The sequence below is a fragment of the Bubalus kerabau genome, chromosome X, assembly GCF_029407905.1.
Source record: "Bubalus kerabau isolate K-KA32 ecotype Philippines breed swamp buffalo chromosome X, PCC_UOA_SB_1v2, whole genome shotgun sequence".
In the NCBI taxonomy this organism is placed as follows: Eukaryota; Metazoa; Chordata; class Mammalia; order Artiodactyla; family Bovidae; genus Bubalus; species Bubalus kerabau.
The window spans coordinates 78594357-78616396 of NC_073647.1; the positions used below are offsets into that span (position 1 = coordinate 78594357).

Here is a 22040-nt window from a genome sequence, read left to right on the forward strand (position 1 = left end):
GAGACACTGAGCAGATGACCCTCAAACTGCAGAGCAATTATACCAAAGAAACTATCACACTATTAAGAAAGTTCTCAGACCCACAACAGATTTCCCAACCTGGGGATCTGGCAAAGGGACTGAGAACCACAAGGGAATTAGACTTTGGAGGCCAGTGGGATTTGATTATAGAACTTCCGCAGGACTAGGGAAACAGACTCTTGGAGAGCACAAACAAAACCTTGTGTGCACCAGGACCCAGGAGAAAGGAGAAGTAACCCCACAAGAGACTGACTCAGACTTGCCCATCAGTGCCCAGGGGTTTCCGGTGGAGGCGTGGGTCAGTGGTGGCCTGCTTCAGGGTCAGGGGCGCTGGGCGCGGCAGTGCATGGATGGGACCTTTTGAAGGAGATCGCCATTGTCTTCATTACCTCCACCATAGTTTCAGTTCAGTTCAGTTCAGTCACTCAGTTGTGTCCGACTCTTTGCAACCCCATGAATCGCAGCATGCCATGCCTCCCTGTCAATCACCAACTCCTGGCGGCGTTCACTCAGACTCACGTCCATCGAGTCAGTGATGCTATCCAGCCATTTCATCCTCTGTTGTCCCCTTCTGTTCCTGCCCCCGATCCCTCCTAGCATCAGAGTCTTTCCCAATGAGTCAACCCTTCACATGAGGTAGCCAAAGTACTGGAGTTTCAGCTTTAGCATCATTCCTTCCAAAGAAATACCAGGGCTGATCTCCTTCAGAATGGAGTGGTTGGATCTCCTTGTAGTCCAAGGGACTCTCAAGAGTCTTCTCTAACACCACAGTTCAAAAGCATCAATTCTTTAGTGCTCAGCCTTCTTCACAGTCCAACTCTCACATCCATACACGACTACTGGAAAAACCATAGCATTGACTAGACGGACCTTTGTTGGCAAAGCAATGTCTCGGCTTTTCAATATGCTATCTAGGTTGGACATAACTTTTCATCCAAAGAGTAAGCATCTTTTAATTTCATGGTTGCAGTCACATCTGCAGTGATTTTGGAGTCCAAAAAAAATAGAGTCTGACACTGTTTCCACTGTTTCCCCATCTATTTCCCATGAAGTGATGGGACCAGATGCCATGATCTTCGTTTTCTGAATGTTGAGCTTTAAGCCAACTTTTTCACTCTCCACTTTCATCAAGAAGCTTTTTAGTTCCTCTTCACTTTCTGCCATAAGAGTGGTGTCATCTGCATATCTGAGATTATTGATATTTCTCCTGGCAATCTTGATTCCAGCTTGTGTTTCTTCCAGTCCAGCATTTCTCATGATGTACTCTGCATATAAGTTAAATAAGCAGGGTGACAATATACAGCCTTGACATATTCCTTTTCCTATTTGGAACCAGTCTGTTGTTCCATGTCCAGTTCTAACTGTTGCTTCCTGACCTGCATACAGATTTCTCAAGAGGCAGGTAGGTATTCCCATCTCTTTCAGAATTTTCCACAGTTTATTGTGATCCACACAGTCAAAGGCTTTCGCATAGTCAATAAAGCAGAAATAGATGTTTTATGGAACTCTCTTGCTTTTTCCAAATGCAAAAAATCAAACTGGCTGTCTGGGGGGGGGGGGGCTTAAAAATAGCTGTGAAAAGAAGAGAAGCGAAATGCAAAGGAGAAAAGGAAAGATATAAGCATCTGAATGCAGAGTTCCAAAGAATAGCAAGAAGAGATAAGAAAGCCTTCCTCATCAATCAGTGCAAAGGAATAGAGGAAAACAACAGAATGGGAAAGACTAGAGATCTCTTCAAGAAAATTAGAGATACCAAGGGAACATTTCATTCAAAGATGGGCTCGATAAAGGACAGAAATGGTATGGACCTAACAGAAGCAGAAGATATCAAGAATAGGTGGCAAGAATACACAGAAGAACTGTACAAAAAAGATCTTCACAACCCTGATAATCACGATGGTGCGATCACTGACCTAGAGCCAGACATCCTGGAATGTGAAGTCAAGTGGGCCTTAGAAAGCATCAATACGAACAAAGCTAGTGGAGGTGATGGAATTCCAGTTGAGCTCTTTCAAATCTTGAAAGATGATGCTGTTAAAGTGCTGCACTCAATATGCCAGCAAATTTGGAAAACTCAGCAGGGGCCACAGGACTGGAAAAGGTCATAACTAGGTAGACCGTCACAAAGCCAATTTTAACAGGTATTTTTAACTCATATTTAAAAAAAAACACATGAAAATATGTCAAAATTGATAAATATTAGGGAAGGGTGTTCGGTATCACCCCACACCAATCAGAATGGTGATTGTCAAGCACTCTACAAAGGTTAAATCTGCCAGATGCCATAAAGAAAAGAGAACCCTCCACCTCCGTTGCTGTAAATGAAAATAGGTGAAAGCCACTATGGATGACAGCATGGACATGTATCAGTAATGAAAATGAAAATGAAATTAGAATATCCCTCAAACGATACACAAATATAAATTTCAAAGAAGATAAAGACCTAAATGTCAGACAGATACTAGGCAATTTTATTGACAATATAGGGGGGACATGATGTAACATTAATTCCACCAAGTGTTCCCAGAATAATGAAAAATGAAAACTAAGAAAACAAGACTGAATTAACCTTAAAAGCGTTTCCACAGCAAAGCAACCCTAAATGAAAGAGAAAGACAGTTCTTAGAATGAGAAACAATATTTGCAAACAAAGACGTCCACGAGGAATAAAGAAGATGGGGTACATAGACGATCAACCGTCACTCAGCCATAACAAGCAGGAAAGAATGCCATGGGCGGCCTCAGGGAATACAGTAGAGATGATCATAGAAAGTGAGGTGAGGGAGACAGGGAGGGATATTAGCATAAGATATGACTTGTAGCTGGAATCTAAAAATGGATACAGATGAACTTCTTTACCAAAGAGAAACAGTCTCACAGACTCCGAAAAGAATCAATGGTCCCCAGAAAGAAAAAAACAAACAAATCTGTGGGACATGGAGTGATGAATTCATTCAGTCTAAGCTAATATTATTTAAAACAAACAAACAAAAAAGAATCCACCAGGAACCACTGTGTAAACAGGAATCCTATTCAACACTGTAACATCCTATATCAGAAAAGAACCTGGAAGAGAAGATATACACATCTACGTACAATTGAATCAAGTCGCTGTCGATCCAAAAGAAAAATAAAAAGCACCCACAACCTTGTCATTCAACTACGTACACCAATTCAAATTAGGGAATAAAAGTATAAAAAAGGAGTCAGAAAGGCTGACTCTACTGCCCTCAGGACATGGTGACCCAGATCATGTCACATCCCTGGAGCCTGAGCTCGTCTTGGTCCCATGACTGGAGGGCCTCTGTGCAGATGGAGCTGGGAGCAAGTGCCAGGAATGTGACCCCATAATGGACCTGGGGTGTATCCTTCCCTCTGCAGGAGGACCCAATCTCCAGATGCTGGCGGAACTTCCAGTAGAGAAACCAAGCCTACATCACCCAAGAATTGGTGGAGCCTCAAGCCTGGAACATGTTTGCAAGGTCCCCTGGCCACTGTATGTCCCCTAGGCTGGTGTTCCTACCTCCAGCCTCCATCCTTAGGGTCACCCCACCTACAGATGACAGAACCCTATGCAGAGTGGTGTCCACAAAGTGGGATGTGTCCTGGGGACCCTGAGTAAGGGGAAAGAAGAAATGAGACTTAAGCCTTGGCATATTCCACTCTAGATAACAATCCATGAACAGAGTTTTCCATGAGACTTAATGCCTGAGGACCAGAGTGGGGCAGGAAGCAATGCTGTTTCCTTAGAACCGTCTTCCAGAAAAACAACTTTAAAACTAGTGTTGCTGGGCTGTTCATATTCACAAGGCCTGTGGGACTGTAAATGTCCCCTCCCTTCCAGTCATGTCCCAGGGTAGATCATCAGATAGGAATTCAAAACTGGGCCATTTTTCAAGAAAACAGTGTCAACAGGTAAACTGTTGTCACTCTGTACAGTATTGAAAAACACCTGGAAAGTTTGTCCAGTCACTATGTATTCAGTTCAGTTGCTCAGTTGTGTCCTACTCTTTGCACTCCCATGGACTGCAGCACACCACTATGTATTAAATCCATGCAAATCAAAACTCCCATGAAAAATCCCCTCCCACAGGTCAGAGTGGCCACTGTCTAAAAATCAAAAGAGAATACGGGTTGCAGAGGATGGAGGCAAAAGGGAATTGTCCTACACTCTCAGTGGGGGTGTAAATGGGTGCAGGAACTATCAAAACCAGCAAGGAGGTTCTTTCTCAACTAAACATCCAGAAATCACATGGCCTGACAATCCCATCTCTGGCTCAGACCCAGAGAAAATCAGAATTCACAGTGACCCATGCACCCTTGTTTTCAGGGCAGCTCGATTGACAATGGCCAAGAACTAGAATTGTTACTGGCCAAAATCTTGGCTTTCTCTACCCAGTGAAGCCAAATTAAAAAATATGGAGACAGAGTTTGAAGGTGATACGAAGGTGGCTTTTATTCTCAAGCCAGCAGAGAGGGGAACACAATAGGGTCATGCCTCAAGGACTGTGCACCCCCATCCCCCGCCCTTGAAGAGTCTAGGGGCTTATGTAAGGCAAGGGCTCACAGTCAGGTGTCTGTGAAGAAGAGCAAAGGGGATACGATCTAGATTTCTTTCTCGTGTATTTTTTCAAAGACAGTCATAGATTGAAGTCAATAACCCAGTAACTGACTCTGACAGTTGGGGTGGCTCACAGCCTTCTTTCTGATATGTAAGTACAAGGAGAAGGGTGTTGTAAGGGTAAACACCAGATAGAGGATGTATTTAGCATAGAATCCAAGGAAAAAATGTTACTCGTAGCTCCTGCAGAGTTATGGGGCAGAAAAGCAAACTCAGTCACAGACATTCAGAGTTATGAGCAGTTAAAGTAAAAAAAAAAACTAGGAATGTTCAGGCCTGCTCACTATTTTCTTTATCTCCTTTGTTCTCAACAAAGGGACAGAGTAAAAAAACTCACTCCTCTTTTTCCTTTGCATGTATTCTCAGTCCCTTCAGTTATGTCCAACACTTTGTGACCCCATGGACTGTAGCCCGCCAGGATCCTCTGTCCATGGGATTCTCCAAGCAAGAATACTGGAGTAGGTTTCAATGCCCTTCTCTAGGGGATCTTCCCCACTCAGGGACTGAACCCACGTCTGCTGCATTAGCAGGTGGATTCTCTACTGGCTGAGCCACCAGGGAAGCCCTCCCTGCATTACAAATTCAACGAAGTTATTAATCAACAGGAAAATGAAGTCAGAGTGGTGCACCTCTGCACTGGAATGCTACCCAACCCTGAATCAAAAGGGAATAATGCCAGTGACAACAGCGTGGATGGATTGAGTGAATACCATACTAAGTAAAGGAAGGCAGATAGAGGAAGACAAATATCAGAAGGTATCACTGGCAGGTATCTTCTTGAAATTAATGCAAATATAGACTATTACACAGTAGAAACAGACTCACGAACTTAGAAAACCAACTTATGATTATTCAAAAAATAAGTTAGGGATGTGGGATAAATGAAGAGTTTTCAAGGAATAAACAGAAGTTAATATGCATCAAATGGATAATCAGGAAAAAAACTGTTGAATAGCAAAGGGCAGCCTACTGGAGACACTGTAATCCTCTCTGTGGGGAAATGAACCCAAAAAAGAATTGATAAATGTCTGTGTATCACTGAATCCAGCTCCTGTACACCTGAAACAAACACAGTGTAGGAAATCAACCCTACTTCAAAATAAAACAACAATGAATGCACTGAAAAAGAAATTTACAGCAGGATCCTCTATGACCCACCTCCCAGAGTCATGGAAATAAAAGCAAAAATAAACAAATCGGACCTATAAACTTAAAAGCCTTTTCACAACGAAGGAAAGTATAAGCAAGGTGAAAAGACAGCCTTCAGAATGGGAGAAAATAATAGCAAACGAAGCAACTGACAGAGAATTAATCTCAAAAATACACAAGCAGCTCAAGTCCAGAAAAATAAATGACCCAATCAAAAAATGGGCCAAAGATCCAAACAGATATTTCTCCAAAGAAGACATACAGATGGCTAACAAACACATGAAAAGATGCTCAACATCACTCAATATCAGAGAAATGCAAATCAAAACCACTATGAGGTACCATCTCATGCCAGTCAGGATGGCTGCTATCAAAAAGTCTACAAACAATAAATGCTGGAGAGGATGCAGAGAAAAGGCAATCCTTTTACACTGTTGGTGGGAATGCAAACAAGTACAGCCACTATGGAGATCAGGGTGGAGATTCTTTTAAAAACTGGAAAATAGAGCTGCCATATGACCCAGCAATCCCACTGCTGGGCATAAACACTGAAGACACCAGAATTGAAAGAGACATGTGTACCCCAATGTTCATCGTAGCACTCTTCACAATAGCCAGGACATGGAAGCAACCTAGATGGCCACTGGCAGACGAATGGATAAGAAAGCTCTGGTACATATACACAATGATATATTACTCAGCTATTAAAGAGTGCATTTGAATCAGTTCTAATAAGGTGGATGAAACTGGAGCCTATTATACAGAGTGAAGTAAGTCAGAGAGAAAAAAAAAACCAATACAAAATATTAACACATATATATGAAATTTATAAAGATGGTAAGGATTAAGGATAACCCTGTATATAAGACAGCAAAAGAGACACAGATGTAAAGAACAGACTTTTGGACTCTGTGGGAGGAGGCACGGGTGGGATGATTTGAGAGAATAGCATTGAAATATGTATATTACTATATGTGAAATAGATCTCCAGTCCAGGTTTGATGCCTGAGACAGGGTGCTCAGGGTTGGTGTACTGGGATGACCCTGAGTGATGGGATGTGGAGGGACGTGGGAGAGGGGTTCAGGATGGGGAACACATATGCACCCATGGTTGATTCATGTCAATGTATGGCAAAAGCCACTACAATATTGTAAAGTAATCAGCCTCCAATTAAAATAAATTATTAAAAAAAAAGAAAAGAAATTTAGAAGTGGAGTGTGAAGCAAAAGCAATGTTGTCTCCTTGTGGCCATTTTTTTTGTAACAGCAACTCTAAAAGCTGTGATCAGTTCAGTTCAGTTCAGGAGCTCAGTCGTGTCTGACTCTTCACGACCCCATGGACTGCAGCACTCCAGGCCTCCCTGTCTATCACCAACTCCTGGAGTTTACTCAAACTCATGTCCATTGAGTCGGTGATGCAATCCAACCATCTCATCCTCTGTCACTCCCCCTTGTCCTCCTGACCTCAATCTTTCCCAGCATCATATATGTATGTGTGTGTGTGTGTGTGTGTGCAAAGGAGGGGCTAGAGGGCCAGGACCACCTGGGGGAAGGGAGGCACCCACCTGGCATATCCACGTGGAAGTAGAGTCCCTCTGGGTCAGAGCATGGAGCCCGATGGAGCCCCTGGACTGTGACTTATGGGGCACAGTGAAAAGCCCCTCACAAGTCCTGAGCTGGTGCTGACCCTGTGCTGGCCAGTGCCACTGGGGGAGGACACCTGATGACCCAGGTCTTGTGTTCTGCCCTTACATTGAGGGGGTAGGGCCATGGGCTGGTCAGAGTGGATGGACAGTTAGGGAGCCTGGGAAATGCTTGGGGGACCCAATGAGCATTTCAGGGGGCTAGTGAGTATCTGGGGACCCAGTGAGCGTTTCAGGAGGCCAGCGAGTTTAGGGGACCCAGTGAGCGTTTCAGGGGGCTGGTGAGTTTGGGGGCCTGAGGAAAGGTCTAGGAGCCTGGTGTTCGTGAAGTGGCCCTGCAATGTTCCATCCATTCATTCACTTGAGAAAGATTTCCTGAGAGCCTCTGTGCCCATCACCACCCACAGACATGTGCGAGGTCACACGGAGCCTCCTCCAGTGTCTCACTGCGGGCCCACGGGGGCAGAACCTGACCTCACTGGCACGCGCCTCATCTGTTCACCTGAGTGGGCTGAGAATGCAGAGGAAGTGTCCTGTCGAGCAGTAGCCATTGGGGTGTGCCGGTGCACCCGGCTTGCTCCCTGGGGTGCTGTTGGAGGCCCCAAGGCTGGGTGGCACTACTGCCAAGTACTCCTGAATCTGCACTTGGAAATCAGGCAGCTAGAGTTCACAGACAAGGAAAAGAGGGGAGGTGACCCACACTTATGTACCTGGGAGACGGGAGAGTGTCTTGCATGTACAGGACTGGTGTGCACAAGTGATGGGACATTATTCCTCCCATCACAGTGAACACACCACCATCTCAGGCCAGCACAAATGGGAGGATGAAGTGTAGTGACACACTGACCTGGGTTCTGATGAAATAGAGGTCCAGGGATGTGGAGACAAGAGGGGTCAGGAGTGAGCAGATGACTTGTGTTATGGGGAGATTTGTGGACAGGACACCCAGTGGGCAGGTAACCTGTATTATGGGGAGGTCTCCTCTGTGAAGGGAAGATAGACACACACCCACAGGTGTCTGCAGGATGGTGACACAGATGCAGCAAAGGAGCCCTATGTGATGGGGAACACAAATCCACAGGTTCTCCCCATGGTGCTGTGCTTGGGGTTCTGACATACTGTTTTGGTGCGTGTTCTACTTGCATCTTGTTGAATATTTGGATTAGGAAAGAGACTTTATTCTGAAGGGTTATTGTGAAGAGGAAAGGGGACTATTAGAGGAGGAGAAGAGTCCTTCAGGGAGAAGGACTATTACTCTAGAGAGGGGATGATTACATAGAGGTAGGACTTTATTTGCACAAGGGGCAATATTACTGTAGAGAGGTGACTAATATGATAGAGGGGAGACACAACAAGAAATGGGGCTATGACCATGCAGGGGGGATGTTACTGTGGAGAAAGTGAAAGTCATTCAGTCGTATCTGACTCTATACAGGCCATGGAATTCTCGAGGCCAGCATACTGGAGTGGGTAGCCTTTCCCTTCTCCAGGAGATCTTCCCAACCCAGGGAGTGAATCCAGGTCTCTGGCAGAATGCAGGCAGAATCTGTACCAACTGAGCCACCAGGGAAGCCTTACTGTGGAGAGGGGACTCATAATACAGGAGGACCCTTACTGTAGTGGGAGACTATCAATGTGGAGGGGGAAAATTTATAATAGGGGAACTCTGATACCTTGGGGGATGTTATGTAGGGGAGGGACTATGACGATATGGAGAACTATTATAATAAAGGGAACTGTTATAATAGAGGGGGACCATTTTGTAGAGGGGGACTATTACAGAAGTTCTATTCAGTTTAGTCACTCAGTCGTGTCTGACTCTTTGCGACCCCATGAACCGCAGCACACCAGGCCTCCCTGTCCATCACCAACTCCCGGAGTCCACCCAAACCCACGTCCATTGAGTTGATGATGTCATCCAACTATCTCATCCTCTGTCATACCCTTCTCCTCCTTTGATAAATCTTTCCCTACATCAGGGTCTTTTCAAATGAGTCAGCTCTTTGCATCAGGTGGCCAAAGTATTGGAGTTTTAGCTTCCACATCAGTCCTCACAATGAACACCCAGGACTTATCTCCTTTAGGATGGACTGGCTGGATCTCCTTGCAGTCTAAGGGACTCTCAAGAGTCTTCTCCAACACCACAGTTCAAAAGCATCAATTCTTTGGCATTCAACTTTGTTTATAGTCCAACTCTCACATCCATACATGACCACTGGAAAAACCATAGCCTTGACTAGACGGACATTTGTTGACAAAGTAATGTCTCTGCTTTGCTGTATTACAGAAGAGGGAGAACTATTTATGGAGGGAGGACTCTTACCATGGGGGGGCGCTATTACAATAGAGTAGGACTCTCACTGTTAAGAGAGGACTATTATAGCATATGTGAGACTATTATAGTAGAGCCTGGTCTATCATTGTAGAGGGGGGGCTATTACTGAACAGAGGGGACTACAGCAAAGAGAGAGGGACTATTATAATAGACGAGGACTATTACCTTAGGGGAGACTATTGTTATGAATGGGGGTCTATTACTACAAACAGGGACTATTACAATAGAAAGGGACTACTGAAATTTAGGGAGACTATTACTATAGAGTGGGGACTACTATGAAAGAGAAAAGACTATTAATATAGAGTACAGACAGCAGAAGGGGACTATTAGTGTAGAGGGGAAACTATGACAATAGAAGCAGGACAGTTATAGTAGAAGGGGGACTTTGACTGTGGAATGGCAATACTGACAACAGAGGGATATTATTAGATTAAAGACTATTACCACAGAGACAGACTTATTACAATAGGGAGTGGACTATGGCAGTAGAAGGGGACGTTTACTGTAGAGGGAGATTATAGCAACGGAGGAGTTTTACTCTAGAAGGGGAATACTAGAGGCAGACTATCATAATTTAAGGGGACTACTGCAATCAAGGAGGACTATTATTGCACAGAGGGGACTATGACAGTACTACTGTAGAAGGGAAACTTTGAAAATAGAGGGGGGATTATCACTATATAGTAGGACTATGACATTGGGGGGGGTTAATTCAGTAGAGGAGAGACTTTTACTGCAGAGGGGGGATTATTACAATAGAAAGTGAAGTATGACAATAGAGAGAGGAATATTAGTGTATGGGGTGGAGGACTATTACAAAAGGAGAACTATCACTCTATTAGTTCTCTAGTAGAGAACTGTTACCCTATAGGGGAAACTTACTATGACAATCAGTTCAGTTCAATTCAGTCGCTTATTCGTGTCCGACACTTTGTGACCCCATGATTCGCAGCACACCAGGCCTCCCTGTCCATCACCAACTCCTGGAGTTCACTCAGACTCACGTCCAGCGAGTCAGTGATGGCCATCCAGCCATCTCATCCTCTGTCATCCCCTTCTCCTCCTGCCCCCAATCCCTCCCAGCATCAGAGTCTTTTCCAATGAGCCAACTCTTCGCATGAGGTGGCCCAAGTACTGGAGTTTCAGCTTTAGCATCATTCCTTCCAAAGAAATCCCAGGGCTGATCTCCTTCAGAATGGACTGGTTGGATCTCCTTGCAGTCCAAGGGACTCTCAAGAGTCTTCTCCAACACCACAGTTCAAAAGCATCAATTCTTCGGCAAGCAGTCTTCTTCACAGTCCAACTCTCACATCCATACATGACCAGAGGAAAAACCATAGCCTTGACTAGACGAACCTTTGTTGGCAAAGTAATGTCTCTGCTTTTCAGTATGCTATCTAGGTTGGTCATAACTTTCTTTCCAAGGAGTAAGCGTCTTTTAATTTCATGGCTCCAGTCACCATCTGCAGTGATTTTGGAGCCCCCAAAAATAAAGTCTGACACTGTTTCCCCATCTATTTCCCATGAAGAGATGGGACCAGATGCCATGATCTTCGTTTTCTGAATGTTGAGCTTTAAGCCAACTTTTTCACTCTCCACTTTCACTTTCATCAAGAGGCTTTAGTTCCTCTTCACTTTCTGCCATAAGGGTGGTGTCATCTGCATATCTGAGGTTATTGATATTTCTCCTGGCAATCTTGATTCCAGCTTGTGCTTCTTCCAGCCCAGCGTTTCTCATAATGTACTCTGCATATAAGTTAAATAAGCAGGGTGACAATATACAGCCTTGACTTACTCTTTTTCCGAGGAGCTAATGCTGTAGAAGACAAACTATTACTGTATGGGGGGCTGTGACAATAGAAGTGGAGTAATACAATTAAGTAGGACTATTATTACAGAGCGGGGACTATGGCAGTAGAGGAGCACAGTTGCAGAAGTGTAATTTTGAGAATAGAGGGCTATTACTCTAAACACTATGACATTAGTGTTGGTCTTTCAGTCGTGTCCAACTCTTGGCGACTCCATGGACTGACTACATGGAGCCCGCCAAGCTCCTCTCTCCATGGGATTCTCCAGGCAAGAATACTGGAGTGGGTTGCCATGCCTTTCTCCAACTATGATATTAGAGGGGGATATTACTATAGAAGGGAAACTATTAATGTAGACGGGGAGAGTATGACAATAGAAGGGGAGTATTGCTGTGGGGGGGGGCATGACAACAGAAGGGAACTATTACTATAGAGAGGGGACCTTAAGAATAAAGACAACCCCTGTCCATGGAGAGCAGTAAACACAAAAATAAAGGCCCAGGCATGTGTTTGCCATGAAAGGAGTCCTGATGGCATGTGGATCACAGGCCCTGACTCAGGAGGAGCTGTGAGGGGAGGCTTCTGCCCATGCAGGGACAGTGGCTGTAGTTGGACATGGGCAGGTGGAACCAGTGGGTCACAGGCCCATGTTCTGACTGGTCCTGGGAATGACCGGGTCAGCCCCAACTGATGATTCCGGGGAGGGACTGGTCTGTGTGGCCAGGTCAGGGAAGTGAGGATCTGGATCTAAGTCTCTATAGGGATGGGTCTTTGCAGAAACTGTTTCCAAGACATGGTGGGTGAAGGAGGGTGTTCCTGGACCCTCAGATCACCTTCAACACCATGAACAGGCCTCTGTCCCCTCTTCCACATGGAAAGACAAGGCAGAGAAGCTAGGGAGCAAGATCAGGGTCTGGGTGGGTGGACAAAAGTCTGCAGCCACGACTCAGAAGTCATGGTTCATGTCTCCCGGTGATTGTGTTTTAAATCATCTCCATGCATGATGGGATGGCCATGCTTAACCACACGTCGGTAAAGACTATAGTGATTTTACTCCTCTGTCCCCGCACCACCAGGACACCGAGCCATGACAGGAGAGAGGGCACACTCAAACTCTGACCGGAGGCATTCCCAGCTTCTTAGCTGCTCAGGTGGGTGCTTCATCCTGGGAGCCTATCCAGTCACTTTTACTGCGGCAAAACCCACCAGATGGAGAGAGCGCCTCTGGGGAGTGAAGGGGGTGTGACCTTGTGCCTAGGCTCCATCCACCCCTAGGATGAAGCTTGGAGACCCCACAGGCTCAACTGGGCCTCTCTCAGCCCCAAGAGGAGGGGGATGGTGCACAGCACAAGGAAGGGGGACCCTCTGGAGGGGGACACCAGCTCTAGCCTCAGGGAGAACAGACTTGTGCTGCTGGGGTCTGTCTATTGGTCCCTGTCTCCCCCTTCCCTTGCTCCCCCTCAAACCCTCACTTCTCCTCCTGTGTCTCTCTCTCCCTCACTCTGTTTCTGTCTGTCTCTCTTCATGTCTCTGTCCATTTCTCTTTTTGTCTCAGTCTCTCTCTCTCTAGAGTTCTTCTCCCCTCTCCACCACCCCATCCTCCTTTCTCTTGGAGAGAAGTCCGCGGTTTCCTGTTTCTCAGAGCCATGCCTCCACGCCGCCAGCACCGGGTCTTCTGTATGTCCTGTTTTAATTATGCAACGCCTATTTCCTCCCCCAGATCTCCCAGGCTCAGCCTCTGATGGGCTGGCAGGTGAGCTCACCTGGCTCCTTCCTGTGCCACCAAGGCGAATGCAAACTGGATGTCAGTGCTGAGTTCTAGGCTCTGGGACGTGCCCCTGCCCCACCTCTCCATCCCAGGTGAGGCCCTGCAGGCTCTACTTGGTGGGGATGTGGCTGCGAGATGGGCCCAAGTGTGGGAAGCCTCAGTGCAAAACATGCACACATGCAAGCACACACAGGGACACTGAATACACACACACACACACACACACATACATGCACACTGAAAACACACACACATGCACGCACACATACTGCACACACATACGTACACACACCAGCATCTTCCCTTGTCTGTCAGCTTTATCTCATTCAACCCAGAAGGTATGTGAACCCCCGAGAGCCTACCTTCAGGACACATGCAAGCCACCCTGGGGGGTGGGGTTGTATTTTCTCAGCCACTCTGTCCTACTCGTGGGAACCCCTCACCTCTCCACCCACGTTTTCCATCAGAGCTTGTGCAGCACCTTCTGCACTTGAGCTTGGAGGGCCCAAAATATAAGGGGGCCACCTGCCCCCAGACAACTCGGTAAGTCATACCAGAACTATCTAGTTAAAATGAGGAACCTCTGACTCCAGCCAGTTTGGTTGCAAAAAGTGCTGCAAAGCTCAGCCATGGGCGGGCATCTCGACTTGGGGATGCCTGGTGGTGACCAGGCAGGCAGGCACTTCCAAGGTGACACTGCTGTGCTCAGGCCATCAGAGGGGTGGCCACCAGACACCGTGGCCTGGGAGGGGATGGTCACTGCCAGACAGCACCCTGATCACCTCCTCAAGGTGCAAACACAACCTATTCTCCACCAGAACTCCTCTGGCCCTGCAGACACTGGGCCCTGCCCTGGCTCTGTGACCCTGTGCACTGCCTACTGGGAGTGCACATGGACAGTTGGACAAACAGGAAGTGCTGTTTTCTATGGAAGGCAGCTTTAGACTCTTTCTCACCCTATCGACAGCTGTGGGGTTCTATGCCGGCCACCCCCCCCACCCCGGGAGGTCGGGCCTTCACACGGCCCTTCCCTTGAGAGTGTGGAACAGACAGGGAACCGTGAACCCAGTCTTGCACCCCTTCTGGGTGCTTCCCTGTGCAGAAGGCTGTGGGGGCCCCACAAGGAGGAGGCTTCCGAGTCTTCAGGCCTCCTCCATCCACAGAGGGACCCTTGGCCTCTCTCCTTCCTGTACCCCTTACATAATAACTTGTGATGCCTCTCCCCCAAGCCTGGGAACCACTCATCTGCTTCTGTCTTTGTAAATTTGCCTGTTCTGGACATCTCTTACAAATGGACACATAAAATGTGTTCTTCTGTGTCTGCTTCTCTTACTGACCATCATGTGTTCAAGGTCCATCCACTATGTAGCCTGTGTCAGAACTTCACTCCTTTTCATGGTGAGTCATACACCACTGTGTGCATGGACCACATGCTGCTGACCCACCCATCCATCCATCCACCCACACACCCACCCATCCACTCATCCATCCATCTAACCACCCACCCATCCATCCATAAATCCACCCATCCATCATCCACCCATCCATCCACTATTCTGTAAAATCATCAAATCAAATTATATTATGAACTTGTAAATACTCTTTCCCATCCCTTGACCCTGAGAATAAATAAGAAAAAAAGAGAGAAATAAAGCTAGTCCAAACCTATGTTCAGAGACAGAAGGGAAGGATGTCTGGATTGTCCCCAGGTGATTGCTAAAGTGTGAACCTCTCCACACTGTCTCTGAAACAGATGAAACAGATTTAAAAGGAAAAAGAATAAATGAAACCACACATAAATGACCATAAATAAATGACCACAACACTGGCGTCATAAAGAGCCTGAAAATACTATGAGTAACTTCAAAGTACTTGTAACCAGAGAGGGCTGTCTGTGCTCAGTCGTGTCTGACTCTTTGCAACCCCATGGACTCTACCCACCAGGCTCCTCTGTAAATAGGATTCTCCAGGCAAGAATAATGGAGTGGGTTGTCATTCCCTTCCCAGGGGATCTTCTCAACCCACAGATCACCCCCGCATTTTTTGTGCCTCCTGCTTTGGCAAGCGGGCTCTTTGCCACAAGCACCACCTGGGAAACAACAAACCATAAAATCAAAAGCCTTTCCTGTCCAAAAACGGGATTCCTTAAATAAACTGTCTTTCACTTTCTCACATCTGCAGAGACCCCATTTAAAGACAAGATTCAGTTCCCAGGACTCAGTGGATATGACTTTTGGGACTCCCCCATGCCTCGCGGCATTATAGCTGTGAACCCTTAGGGTGGCTTGGGGGCACAGAGGACAGGCTCAGAGGGTGACATGTCCCCCACCTGGTTTGCCTGCAGGGAGCCATGGCACGATGACCTACTGCCTGAACAAGAAGTCACCCATCTCTCAGAAGGAGTCGAGGCTGCTGCGGCTTCTGGGCAAAGTGCTGCCATGTGTCACCCTGCCCGTGGTGCTCAAGTGGTCCACCACCCAGGGAGGGTCTGCAGGCACGCCTGGGCCCTGGACCCAGCTCCAGCTGCTAGTGTCACCCACATGGGGCGGTGTCCTTATCCCTGTTGGGGAAACGGGATTGAGAACAAATCTGCTGTAAAGCAGAATTGTTGTTTAGTCGCTCAATCATGTCTGACTCATTGCGACCCCATGGACTGTAGTCCGCCAGGCTTCTCTGTCCATGGGATTCTGCAGGCAAGAATACTGGAGTGGGTTGTCATGCCCTCCTCCAGGAGATCTTCCCCACCCAGAGAGCCTCCCAGAAAGGTAGGAAAGGACACAGTTTTACTGTGAAACCAGCCTGAAGCCAGATCGGGGACCCATGGACTAACAGCATCACCGTCTGAAGTCACAGAGGCTGGGGAAGCTGGGAGGGGAAAGGGGAGGCTGGGTTCTGCCCTTTGTGCAGCTGAGCTGACACCAGAGCTCTTTCCTGGTCCCAGATAAGCAATAGCTGTGTTCCCATGTCCTCTGAGGTAGGTTTCCATTTGCACCCAGGCACCCCCTCCAGGGAGACTTTCTTGGTGGCTCAGATGGTAAAGAATCAGCCTGCAATGCAGGGGACCCAGGTTTGATCTCTGGGCTGGGAAGATCCTATGGAGAAGAAAATGACACCCCACTGTAGTATTCTCACCTGGGAAATCCCATGGACAGAGGAGCCTGACAGGCTACAGTCCATGGGGTCACAGAGAGTGGACTTGACTGAAGAGACTGAGAACACAGGCATGCACTCACATCCCTCCCCTATAGTGCTTCTCCAGGATGAATCGGGGGTTTTATGGTGTGGAGAGGAGCCAAGGTGGGAGACAGTCATTGTGGAGAATGGAGAGGAGTCACTGGCGGGGGCCCTGTCTGTGGGGAGGGGACACCCAATTGACAGCGGTCCTGTCACTGGCACACACATTAGCCAGGGGATGGATGCAGGATGGGGCAGAAAACCCACCTGGGCCCAGGTGCCCGCAGGAGTAGGGGCCCACCTAGAGGGGACAGATGGCCCCCACCTTCCTTTACCCACACTTGAGGGGCACTTATATTCCTGGTTTTTCTGCTCCCAGGCTGGTCCTCCCAAGAAGACAAGAGGCTGTCAAGCACAGCTCTTGCCCTGTGTAATTGCTTCCTCCTGGGAGGTTCCCTGTTGCTGGAATCCTCTTCAGGGGATCTGATTGGCAGAGAGCCAGGACTGGAATGTGGACAAACTACATTCCTGCTTGCATCAGGTGCCTGCAGCCTGGCCTTATGAGCTTACATCCAGAGGAGGGAGAGAGCAAGAGGGGGTCCACCAAAGTCCAGAGTCTTGCAGGACTGGGGGCCATCTGCTCTGAGGGTCTCCTGGTGCTTCGTTCCTCTGTTCTTCGTCCCTCGAGGGCAGGGTTCCCCCATCCTGGGGGACCTTGGTGCCTTTGTCTCAAGTGGTATGGCTGCCAAAGAGATCTGGGTGTGTGCAGAGTGGGGGGCATGGGTGGTGGTCTTTCAGGGGGTGTTGAAGATCAGTGGCTGCAGCAGCACTTCATTTAATCCTTGTAGAGGTGGATGGCAAGTGCCTGTGTGTATCTGAGAATATTCATATGAATCTTTGCCTTTTCTTTTAATTTGGATGGAGGGGGCTGTGACTTCCTTTCCCACTTTTTATCCTTATATATATTTTTCTTTTTCCATTATGACTCTGTGTAGAGAACACAGTACCATTTTCTGCTACTAGTTTATGTTAATATTAGTTTTTACTTTTTCTTTTATTTTGGATAGAGAGAATCTATTATTTTCTTTCCCATTTTTTTATCCTTATGTTCTTTTTTCTTTTTCCATTATGACTCCTTGTAGAGGACACAGTACATTTTCTGCTGCGAATTTATTAGGACTTTCCTGGTGGCTCAGTTGGTAAAGAATCTGCTTGCAATGAGGATGATGTGGGTTCCATTCCTGGGTTGGGATGATCTGGAGAAGGGAATGACAACCCTCTCCAGTAATCTTGACTGGATAATTCCATGGACGAGCGGTCTGGTGGGCTACAGTCCATCAGATCGAAAAGAGTTGGAGACAACTGAGCAACTTTCACTTTTCAATTTATGTTAAAGTTATTTTTGCTTTTTCCTGTCTTATTTGTGTTGTGGACAGATGTTTCTTCCCTTCATTCTCTCCCCTTGATTCCTTCTTGCCTTTCCTAGTGCTGTTTGTGGGAGTGGGCACAGACCTCTGTGGGTCTTGTGTGTCCTCATGTCTAAGGGTCCAGCTTGGGTGTCATGGAGCCTGGGCTGTTGAACCCACAGGGAGCTTCCACCCAGGGACTGCCTGAGAGGAGGGTGAGGCCGGAATCTGCAGGAACACCCCCCCACACACACACACCAAGACCACAATCTGGACCTGGTCTCTGTGCTCCATGTGACCAGTGACCCTGGAGACCCTGTTCCCAGAAGCAGGGCCTCAACCCAGGCAGCACCAACACTGTTGATTTCACAGTGGACGATGTGGCCCTCAGTTGGACATCCTCAGTGCATACCCAGCCCCTGAATGGGGGGCAACCCTCTTGTGCCCAGCACAGGTGACCAACCTCTGTGTGCAGGTGCTGAGCATCATGAATCAGCTAGATGCTGGTGGGAGGACCTGCAGATGGCACACATGGAGGAGGGCACTGGGAGGAACCTGCACTCTGGCCACATGGTGTACATGATGGCCCTCATGGAGGTCGGGGTGGGGGCAGAGAGTATGGACCGGGGGCTCTTCCAGCTAGGGACACCCACGTCTGGTCTAGGAAGGACAGGGAGGGCCTCTGAGGGGATAGGCACACATCCACTCAGAAGGACATATGGTCACTCCAGGCAGGAGAGGCTGACGTTTAAGGGGACAACAAAGGTCCATTCCCATTAGAACATGCTGACCCCTAAGGGGATGGGCACACGTCCACTCCGGGCAGGAGAGGGCTGACCTCTGGCACCAATCACTCAGAATTCCCGACCAATGTGTGTTTCTGAACTCACACCTGTACCCCTGGCTTCTGGGGTGTCTCCCAGAATTTGGCTATACCAGGTGCCTGACATGTCTTTTCCTGTGTCCAGTTTTGGGGTGTCCAGTCCATTCTCTCAGCCGCTGGCCAAGCCACTTAATGTTCCACTCTGGCCTCTGCCCCCTGTGCCCCCACCACAGAACCTAATGACCCTTGGGGTCTGGAGGTTCCGTCCTGGGCTTCAGTGTGCATATACCCTGCTGGCCTCACATGCTCCCTGGAGTACAGACTTCACACAATATTATAAGCACTGCTTTCTGCTTCTGTGCACACACACACACATGCATATCCGTGCACACAGACCCTGAACACATGCACACAAGTGTGTGTACCTTTACCTACAGGAGCGTGTACATGCAAACACACACACACACACACACACACACACACACACACACACACCCCAGAGCAATGCCACGGCTCCCCACTGCCACACAGGAGAGGCTGGCCCCTTGGAAGCAGGCGCCATACTTTATGTCTTTGTGTGTCAGGACCCCCCGACCCATCTGTAGAGTGGCTGTGCTCGGGGAAGTCCCCACTCACGAACCTCTGTCTCTCACTACAAGGCCCTTTTCCTCCACCCCCACCCAGAAAGCCCTCATAGAGATCTTGGAGTGGCTGGAGAACCACCCCAGGAGGTGGTTATCCCGGAGTGCAGGAACTTTGAGGGCATGATGGAGGACCTGCAGGAGTACCTGATGGGCTGCATCAAGAATATTTTTGGGGACATGCTGTGTCCCCGTGGGGTGAGCAGGAGCCACAGGCTCCCCATGCTTTGGCAGCAGGGGCAGTGGGAGCACTAGGCTTCACTGTAATCAGACTATCCACTCGCTGTGTGAAGCTGATTCAGGCAGCAGGTGATGCCGCTCATGGAACCCCAGTAATCCACCCTCCACTGTCTCCACTCAAACACCCCAATAAACAGCCCATCACTGGTCACAGGCACCCCCAATAATCCATCCTGCCAAGTCTCTATTTAGATACCCCCAAAATCCATCAATCCCACCTCAAGATGCCCCAGTAATCCTCCCACAATTTCCTATCAGAAACCCCAATAATCCACTCACCTCTGTTTCCACTCAGGCACCCCAATAATCGACCCATCACTGCTCAAGACACCCAAGTATTCTACCCACCACTGTCTCCACTCAAACACCCCAAAAATCTACCAATCACTGCTCAAGACACCCCAATAACCCACCCATCACCGTCTCCACTCAGACACCCCAGTAATCTACCTACTAGTGTCTCTACTCAGACATGCCAATATCCCACCCATGATTGTCTCTTCTTACAGAAAACCCAATAACCAGCCCATCATTGCTTATAGATACCCTAATAATCCACACATCACTGTAGCTTCTCGGATACCCACAATAACTGACACATCGTGTCACAAGGCACCCCAATAACCCCGTACACACATCTCATGGACTCACGGATGATTCTCATCAAGGGGGTGCTGACTCTGCACCAGCTGTGGTCCCAGGGCCAGCAGGTCATCCTGTCATACAAAGACACGACTTCCATGAGTCAGCATGCAGAACTGTGGCCTGGTATCCCCTACTGGTTGGGGAACCAGGTGAAGCCCCAAGACCTTGTCCACTGCCTGGAGCACATGAAGAGCTGCAGCTGCCCAGGTGACTGCTGCCTTCACACTGGGACCCCTGGTCACAGGCATGTCCTACCGCATGGGGCTGGCTTTGGGTTCAAGTGGAGAAATGGAACAGGATGTATTAGAGGACGTTATTCTGTTCACTACATGGTAAGCAGGGCATGGACATCCTTGGGGACGTTACTGTGTCTACCACAATGGGTCAGGATGTAGATAGGATGTGAACATCCGTGCAGACATTATTGTGTCCACCACACAGGGCCAGGATGTGGACATCTTTGGGGTCACTGTCCAGCCCGCCTGGCCTCTGTAACAGGAGAAATTCATGAGTCAATACCCCTGCGAGCCCCTACTGTTTGAACTTTGGTCTCTGTCAGACATCTGAATCTCTGATCGCTGTGGAGGCCAGAGTCTGGGTGGGTGATGGCACAGCTTGGTGACTGCATGGGCAGGTGCCCCATGGGTTAGGGGTCACATGGGTGGGTGACTGTGTGGGTGGGTGACCCCATGGCTTACTGGTCACATGGGTGGGAGACCATGTGGGTTGGTGATCATGTGGGTGGGTGACCGGTTTGAGTTGCTGACTGCAGAGTGGGTTACCATGTGAGTTGCTGACCTGGTGAGTGGGTGACAGCATGGGTGGGTGATGGTGTGAGTGGGTAATCATGTGGACAGGTGACCATATGACCTCACAGGTTAGTGACCCCATGGGTGGGTGACCACGTGGGTTGGTGGCCACATGGTTTGGTTGGCCACATGACTCCGTGGGTTAGTGACTGCACACATGGGCGGTTGACCCCACAGCTGGCACCATGAACAGCAGCCCCTCTCTTGTCCCATGCAGTCTGTTCATGGCCGGCATCAACCTCACAGAGAACCTGGTAGTTTGTTCACATCCACCTGGCCTGGTCCATGGAGAAGCTGGCCCAGTGGGGGCTCCCCTATCTATGTGCATGGGTGCGGGGCCAGCGCCCGGGGTCGGCTGCTGGCTGTACCAACACCATTGCAGGCCACTTCATCTGGGCTGACGGGTTTGTTGGCGATCGTCACCAGGTTGAACTGGAAGCTGCTTCGGGCTGATGGACGGCGTGTGCATGGAGCTGGGCATGGCAGAGGCTGCATCTCAGTCACGTGCTGTGACGTTACCAGCCTGAACCAGAAGCCACCTAGGGGCTGACAGACAGCACACCGAGGAGCTGGGCATTGTGAAGGCTGCTCCTCGTTCACATCCTGTGACGTCACTGGGCTGAACTGGAAGCTGCTTTGGGGCTGAGGGACAGCACAAGAGCAGAGCTGGGTGTCGAGGAGGCTGTGCCTCAGTCATGTCCTGTGATGTCACCGGCCTGAACCGGAAGCCGCCCCGGGGCTCCTGGATGGAGCCTTGAGGAGCTGGGCATTGCAGAGGCTATTCTCAGCCCTGTCCTGCAGGGCTGGTCATCCGTCCGCCCATCCACTGAATGTGGGTGACTGCATAGGTGGGGCCAAGTGGCAGGGTCCATGGTATCCTCAGTCCTCCGTGTGTTTCTCGGCAAATGCAGGTTATGAGGTGATGATTAAAGGTGAGTGCATGATTTGTATAAT

General features: G+C 48.6%; 1 pseudogene; it reads left to right on the plus strand.

The window, feature by feature from the left end:
* The first annotated feature begins 13321 nt into the window (after positions 1 to 13321).
* On the plus strand, positions 13322 to 21539 carry LOC129640066 (PI-PLC X domain-containing protein 1-like; annotated as a pseudogene).
* The last annotated feature ends 501 nt before the right edge of the window (positions 21540 to 22040 follow it).